Here is a 9,162-nt window from a genome sequence, read left to right as displayed (position 1 = left end):
TAGCTCCACCACATGGTAGAGCTAGACCTCAAAGTATTTGATCTAGCTCTACCATGTGGTAAAGTTGTATTCTACCTAGACCACATCGTAGAACTTTAAGGTCTAGCTCTATCATGTGGTGGAGTTAGAATGCATCAATCTAGCTGTACCATAAACCACGTTGTATACCTAGAATGCCTAGAGGTCTAGCTCTACCATGTGGTGGAGCTAGAATATATTGAACTAGCTCTACTATCTGGTGGAGCTAACATGCATTGATCTAGCTCTACTATCTGGTAGAGCTATATCAAAGTATTCTATCTAGACCCCATGGTAGCATTAGAATATTTTGAAGTCTAGCTCTACCATGTGGTGGAGGTAGAATGCATCAATGTAACTATATCATGTGGTGGAGCTAGAATGCATTGATCTAGCTCTACCATGTGGTAGAGCTATATCAAAATAATCTATCTAGACACCATGGTATCGCTAGAATGCTTTGAAGTCTAACTCCACCACATAGTAGAGATAGTCTTCAATGGGTTCTATCTCTACCATATGATAGAGCTATACTCGGCCACATGGTAGAGCTATACTTCATGGTAGAGTTTGATGTAGGTTCCATTCTAAAAAAGGTTTCTTGCTAGATTTGATTACTAGTTTAACAAGTCCAACATGATGATTATGTGCAGGATGGATTTCCAATCTGGAGGGAGGGTCTACATGATGTTGAACAATGATTCTGTTGGTATTGGCTATGTGTGTAGAATTGATCCAAATTCCACTTGTAGTGGAACAAAGATTGGTCAAGGAAATGTGTCATTACTTGTGGAGGAATGCTTGAAGGATGTGGAACTACCATTCCCTACAATGGATACCATTTATCTAAAAAATGCATTATGGAGTAATGTTCGTTGGCCAAAAATGCTTTTAAGGCCTTTCACAAGGGAGCTGGAATTTGGAGAGTGGAGTGAAAGATGCTGGACTTGCGTGAGACTTCCTACTCCAAGACGTCAGCCTTGAATCGAGCATTGAGATTTGCGTCACCGAACTCGTCCTCGTTCAAGAGGTTGTCATTTGTGTCCAAGTCCAAAAGTGTATTTGGGTTGTGTTTTACTCTACAAACGGAATCATGGGGTCTTCTACGAGCAAGGAATGCATCAGGGACGTGCCTCGTATAGGGATGGAGGACAAACAGCCTCCCTCTAGCATACAAGGACATACGAGCAAGCTCACCATGTGTAAGGTCGAAAACAGGTGATAATACTCGAGATATACCCCCGAACTCCCTCAGACAGGTACGCTACCCTCTCTCGAAGCTAATTTCTTAAATAAATAAAATTGGAAAAACTATGTAAATTTAAATGTTAAAAAAAAAAACTTTATGGAGTGCAAAAATGGAACCAACTACCCGATATGTCCCAGAGTCTGACGGCCAACGGCACGCTATGTCACCATTGACGGAACCTCAAAGCCAATGGGGCTCCAAACTACACCGGAATTACCTCGAGCTTGCTCGTATTCTCCCGAATGCCCGTAGGCAGGCACACGAAGGTAAGAGGTCGCTCCTTTCTACATGCGTAGACCCCCACCAATGGTAGAGTAATCGGCCCAAAACTGTTGCAGCACGTCGATGAGCATGAAAGGGAGAGAAAGCATGCGAATGACGAGTACAGCATTCCTGCTGTGCTGCTGGGAGAACACACCATACACTTGATTTTCTTGGCTAATATCTGTGTTGCTTGTGTGTATATCTCTGTTGCTTGTGTGTATAGAAGAGTACACGGAGTTAACTAGACCACTACCGCCACAAGGCCTCTAAGCACAAGGGCCACAAGGCCCAACCAAAGAAACCCGCACCGAGCGCACATCGGTCATCGCACACTGTTAAGGCGCACAATGGAGAGCTATCAACCAACTTCGAGATAGAGCTCTCGTACACACCAACTCAATTTTGTTGTAAACGCACACACGACTGCCTCTCTTCTGTTGTTGGGCCTGTTGTGGTTGTGCGCTGTTGACGGTGTTAGCTGTCAGAGAGAGCTCAAGGCTCTTTTGCTCTCACGCATAGCCGTTTCTTCTCGTGCTCATGTCGTGCCGTCCTTGACGGCCACAACCGGCATCAACCGCCTTTGTTGGGAGATACGAACAACCGCTGTTGTTGGGAGATACGTGAGCGGCCGTGATGCCTGTGGGCTTCTTTACAGCGCTTGTCGCCTATTCTCAGCAAGAGACAGAGAGAGCTTTCTTGTGTTGGGTTGTGGTGGGTACATCGTGAGGGATGTTGCGCCAGCCGGCTTGCACTAGTTGCACACATGTTACTGTTACGGGTTATGTCCATTTAACTGCCATTCTTGTGCTCAAAGATTCTTTGTGTGTGGCCGTGCTTCGTGCGCTGCCACAAGAGAGAACCAAAAAACGTTAAAATTGTCCAACTAGTCACCTGGATGCACATACTTGTCTGACCTCCCGTGGGCCTATGACGCAAGGGCCTCACCCTTACACCCCATACACACTCCCCAATTACTCTTTGGTGATCTGGTTCCATGTACTTTTGAGCTTTACGTAATGGGTTACAAGCTATGTGACACAGAACCATCATGAAAAACCATCTCTTTTTGCCTCCATCTAGACATAGAGAGCTCTAACTTCACCCCTTTTGGGCAAAGAAGCATGATACATGGATGCTTGCTTTTGAATAGGTTTACTACTCTTGTTTGCTTATATGCTATGGGATTCATGCATGCTTGCTTTTGAATAGGTTTACTACTCTTGTTTGCTTATATGCTATGGGATTCATGCATGCTTGCTTGATGTGAAAACTTACCACAGCTCCCATGGCCAACCGAGATCGTCCGCATCCTCAAATGGGCTTCATAACCCCATAACAATGTGTCCTCGGTTTGTTGTTGTCCAATACTCACAAATGCGGCCACTTAGCCTCCTACACAAGCATGCATACTTGGAAGAGTGCAAAGTCTATATAAGCCATCTCTTAACCATTTTCCATGTATCATTTGTTCCTCCTTGTCACATGCTCCTATACATGATCTATCTGAAACAGATCAACGCTTTACTACCTTGACTTTTATGGGAAAATAGCTTGCACTTAGAGTTGACCATGAGACAATGTTCTAGATGGGAGACTCGGCAAGTGATAATAAACCTATTTCAACAAAGCCCACCCTTCTGTCACCCCCCTTATAAGCTGCTCTTATGCTGCCACACTCGTTCAATGTAACCATAATTGGAGAAAAGCCCTTATCTTCCATGTATTTAATGCAATCCAAACCTTGATCTCCTAGGATAAGTGCCATTTAAGAGACATCATGCCAAAATATATCATGAAAACATTTCCCTTTGCCAGTTGCTCCTCTACTACCACACACTTTCAACATGATAATGAAGGTGATTGTAATTGGAAAGACACTTGTGTTGCATGAATTTAAAATAGTTTAGTGCTTTCTCACTCGACAAATCTCGTGATTAGTGCATTTCAAATGTCAACATTCCAAGAAGGGACATCCAATGTGTGCTAGGATAAAGATAATTGGTGTTGTTTTTACATTTCTCTTATAGTGTAGTCACTGGTATGGTCTCAAAGTGCATCACTTCTTGCTGTATTTTGTAGATTATGCGCTATCAAAAGACATTTTTTCTTGTTTTTTTATTAGGGGTTCCAAAATTTTGCCTTTAATATAGGGCAACATTTAATGTCTTATGGATTGAGGAAGAGCTTCTTTAATAAATTTTTTTCTTAAGCACATATGTGCTATGTGTGTACTACAACTATGGGTTAAAAAATTTTACGCAACACACCGTTGCAAGTGAATATTAATGTAGTTCCACTCATGTTTAAAAATAGTAAGAATCCTATACTTTGTTTTCGAAAGTTCTATCTATCCATGCACAATCACATGCTATAATATCTACAAAAACTAATTTTATAAAATCACTATCTATATATTATATATATATCATAAAATGCATCCATGTATAACCACATGCTATAATATCTTAAAAAACTAAATTTATAAAATATGTATATCTTCTACTATTTCTTTAGGTGTATAATTATACATTCCCATTTTATACACACACAAACATCCATACATACATGCATGCATACATATAGCCTCTCTCTCTCTCTCTCTCTCTCTCTCTCACACACACACACACACACACACACACACACACACACAAACACACACTATGGCTACCTAAGCCTTCCACTACTACAAGATGATCCATTTTCGATGCCTAGTTTTGAAAATGGCCACGTAATCAAAATACCCGTCGATATAAACATCAAAATAATACGTCGAAATGACCATCGAAATAACCGGCAAAGATGAACGTCAAAATAAGCATCCAAAAGCCCGTCGAAATAAAAGTCAGTATATAAGCATTGAAAAGAGCATCGAAAACTTTTTTTGGGTGTCGAACTGCTAAAAAATTCAACATTTGAATGTGAATTGAAATAAAAAAATGAACTTAAGTGGCCGCCAAATACGCGTCAAAATAACCGTCGATATAAACATCAAAACACGCATCAAAAACATTATCTATCGACGTGTTTTTCGACGACTACTTCGACGACTACTTCGACGTCTATATCCACACCTATTCCAATGACTATTTCAATGTTGGGAATTATTAACAAAACCACAATTCCTCACTATTAGTGTTTTTGAAAACTAGTTTTTCTTATCCTCTCCAAAAATTAGAAAGTTTTCTCTTCTCCCTTTCCCCATCCCTTTTTTGTTTCAGATTTTTTTTATGTGTATGTATACAATATGCAGCTTCTAATTGTGTGTTTGTTTTGCAGCTTCTAATTTGCTGAGATTCCAACAGGTAGCCCTTCACCTTTCTCTTGTTTTTGTTTGTTTATTTGCTTTGCTTTTGATAATTTCACCCTTGGGTGCTGGGGTTTAGGATTATCTTAGGTTTAAGCATGCATGCATCTAGCTTAAGGATATCCTTAAAGTGTATACATAAGCTTAAGGCATATACATAAGTTTAAGCATTATGCTCAAGCTATACGCATAAGACTTTCGCTTAGGCAAAGAGATTGAAGAAGGCTTAAGCTTAGGCAAAGAGATTGAAGCTTATACATAGAGCTTCGATCTTATGCAAAGAGATTGAAGCTTTAAGCATATGCAAGGGCCTTTGTTTCCTTTGTCTTTCTAAGCTCTATTAATGGTATGATTTGCTTCTTGGTTTGCTTGTGTTATGTGTATTTGCAGGTTTTCCAATCTCTTCACTTCCAGAGGTATGGACCGTAAACCCTTACTCCTTTTGTTGTTTTTTTCCTTTTTTACTTGTATACAAGAGGCCCCAAGATGGGGAGGTGGGTAGATAAAGCATGTTGTATAAGCTTCTTTCCTTGTATAGAGTTTATGCAAGAAGCTCATGCATAGGCTTTGCAAGCTCTATGCATAGGCTGCTTGCAAGCTTGTATGAAGCTTATGCATAGAGCTTGCATAGGCTTCTTACAAGCTCTATGCATAGGCTTCTTACAAGAAGCCTATGCATAGCCATTGTAAGAATCCTATGAAGCCTCTTGATTAGGTTTACCTCTATGCAAGCTTTATGCATATCTTTGCAAGCTCTTAGGTTTTTACCTCTATGCAAGCTTTATGCATATCTTTGCAAGCTCTTAGGTTTTTACCTCTATGCATACATGCTTAATGCATCTATCTCTATGCATGCTTCTTGCATACATGCTCAAGCTCTATGTGTCATGCTTATGGATGAGGCCTATACTCAAGATCTATGCATCAGCCCTTATGTAATAGGCTTATGCATAAGCCCTTATGCATAGGCTTATGCATAAGCCTCTATGCATAGGCTTATGCATAAGCCCTTATTCAATAGCCTTATGCATTAGCCCATATACAATAAGCTTATGCATAAGCCCTTATGTAATAGGCTTAGGGTTTAGGCTTATAAAATAGAGGCCTATGAAGCCTCTTGATTAGGTTTACCTCTATGCAAGCTTTATGCATAGCCTTGCAAGCTCTTGCTTAGGTTTTTACCTCTATGCAAGCCCTTATGCAATAGGCTTAGGGTTTAGGCTTATGCAATAGAGGCCTATGAAGCCTCTTGATTAGGTTTACCTCCATGCAAGCTTTATGCATAGCCTTGCAAGCTCTTGCTTAGGTTTTTACCTCTATGCAAGCTCCATGCAAGCTCTTGCTTAGGTTTTTGCCTCTATGCAAGCCTTGCAAGCTCTTGCTTAGGTTTTTACCTCTATGCAAGCTCCATGCAAGCTCTATGCATGCTGCTCTAAGCATACATGCTTAATATATCTAGGCTTATGCATAAGCCCTTATGGAATAGGCTTATGCATAAGTCCTTATGCATAGGCTTAGTGCAATATCCTTATTATGCATAGCACTTATGCAATAGGCTTATGCAATAGCCTTATGCATAAGCCGTTATGCAATAGGCTTAGGGTTTAGGCTTATGCAATAGAAGCCTATGAAGCCTCTTGATTAGGTTTACCTCTATGCAAGCTTTATGCATAGCCTTACAAGCTCTTGCTTAGAGTTTTACCTCTATGCAAGCTCTATGCATGCATAGAGCTTAGATTTTTACCTCTATGCAAGCTCTATGCATGCCACTCTATGCATATATGCTTAATGCATCTAGGCTTATACATATAGGCTTAGGGTTTAGGGTTTATGCATAGGTTTAGGATTTAGGGTTTATGCATAGGACCTTATGCAATAGGCTTATGCATAAGCCTCAAGCATAGACTTATACATAAGCCCTTAAACATAAGCTTATGCAATAGCCTTATGCATAAGCCCTTATGCATAAGCTATGCATACATGAAGTTTAAATGTGTAACTAATCAATTTTTCTCATGTTATGTTTTGTAGGTCTTGCATTGTTGTCCTCTCCTTCAGTTGACATTGTCAAGGTAAGCTCTCTTATTCATGGAACCTCGTGTTTATTTCACCCTTGGGTGTGAGGTTTAGGGTTTAGACTCATGCATACAGATATGGGGCATTATTGTAGGCCATCTAAAATGTTGTTTAAGTCAAGTTAGGAGTGGTTATCCACGAGTAGGTGGTTATAGTGGAGGGGGATCCCTCAACCTTTTCACTATCCTTCTCTTGTAAAAGACAAGTTTTCCTTGGCTTTAATAGTGGGGAGCATGTGGAAATCCCTTAGAAGCTATCATCCAAAAAGGGCACTGTCCACCCTACTTGTCTAAGCAGTATTGTAGGTCTCCACAATGCTCTAATATTATATGTTACCTTTTTTGTTTAAGCTTTAAGCATTCTTCTGTTATGCATAAGTCCTTGTGCATAGAGCTTAATGCTTTTGATCAATAGAGCTTAATGCTTTTGATTAATAGAGCTTCAAAAGTAGTTAATATGTTTTGTTTTGTTTGTGTAAACCATGGATTGTAAACCCGACAACATGCCATTGTCTACACTACAGGTAATGTCCCTGAGCCAATTTTACCATTTCATATCGCAAATGAGCCTCGAGAAAAGGGCAATGGTGAAAGCCTATTTTGGGGGAGGTGCTAGTACTTCTGCATAGCCATCACTCACAGCCATCCACTACACACACCATGCTCTCGCACACTCCATGTATAAGATTCCTTCCTCCAGCTTTTGAGGTGTAAAGGTGTAAGAACCTCCCCTTCTGTTCTTGAACTTTTTTCCCTCTCTGAAATAGAAGAAAGATCTTGTTTTACCCTGTTTTGGCCTAGAGAGAGAGAATCCAAAATTGAGATATCTTTGGATATAAAAATCCTCCTAGTGTCTAAAATGGACTCTCCTGAAACATAATTTCAAAATGAACTTTCCAATATGCATTAGGAATTAATTGAAAATGGTATAAGGGACCTTAGCCTAAGGGTCTACATTTTCTAAAAAATTTAGATTATGGTCCAATTAAGGTTCCAATGGGCCACTTGGATTAATCCAAGTGTTGGGATGAGATAAATCCAAAAGAATAAAAAAAAACCCAAAAATTAGTAAATGCTCACATAAGATGAAGAGTTGGCTGAGTACAAGGTTTATTAGTTAAAAATTATGAGATATTACTAAAAAAATTAGATATTTTGGAATAATGATGTATTTTTGACACCTTGGTAAGGGGAGGGGGACTCTTGAGGTAGGTGCCTTTTTCACGTGTGGAAGGGTTTTTAATTCAAAAAAAATTATGATATTTTTATCTCTCCTCTCTCCTGGATCAAACCAAATCAAAAAGGGAGCCAACTGGTCCAAATCAAAAAGGGAGCCAACTGGTCCAAATCTTGTCCATATTTTTATCTCTCCTCTCTCCTGGATCAAACCAAATCAAAAAGGGAGCCAACTGGTCCAAATCTTGTCCAAATTGAGTCAAACTGAACCTGGAAAATTATAGAATCTAGTGGACTTGGTTAGTGGCCTTCCTCACCTATAAATAGATCCTCAGTCATTTGTAAAAATATATTGGAGCTATACTATGCCAGTACTATATTAAAATAATCATATTTTCTATTATCCCTTAAATTTACTTTCTTGGGAGCTTGGAGCTCTCTCTCTCTCTCTACAACAACTCTTGGAGTTGATCTTCTCCTCTTGGTGGACCAATTGATTGATCAGGGGCTTCACTGCAATTAGAGAATCAAACCAAACTTGGAGGTAAAATCAAATTTTATGGTTTTTTTCTAATTTTCTCAATAACTTTCTTCTTCTCAACCCTCTCAAGCTTGAGAAGCTTTCTAAATAATTGTTTTAATTCAACTCAAGCTTTTCCTTAAAGTCTTAATGCTTAATTAAGAGAAAGTTAATCTTTATGCTTTTTTGTAATGCTTTCTTTAAATGAATCTCTCTCTCTAAGAAAATAGCCATCTTTATGACTAAATCCCTTGAAAAAGGATGCTTCTCAATGATAGTCATCACTGAACTCAAAACTAAACTCTAGGCTTGATAAGCTAGAGATTTAGAAAATGGTATTTTTATGATTTTATGTTAACAAAATAATGATTATTTCTTTTAGATTATTTATAAGTAGTTAAAAACTACTTTGAATGATTCTAAACGAGAAATAGATTATCCTATCAATTTGGGAAAAGAGAAATAATGGAACTAGCTTAATCTAGTGGGATAATCATAATTAAGTTTATGATTATGGTTAAAATTATGATTTAAATTCATAGTTTGATTTTAAGCA

Source organism: Cibotium barometz, chromosome 38, assembly GCF_041138505.1.
Source record: "Cibotium barometz isolate CiBa-2024 chromosome 38, ASM4113850v1, whole genome shotgun sequence".
Taxonomy (NCBI): Eukaryota; Viridiplantae; Streptophyta; class Polypodiopsida; order Cyatheales; family Cibotiaceae; genus Cibotium; species Cibotium barometz.
This window is presented reverse-complemented; position numbering follows the sequence as displayed.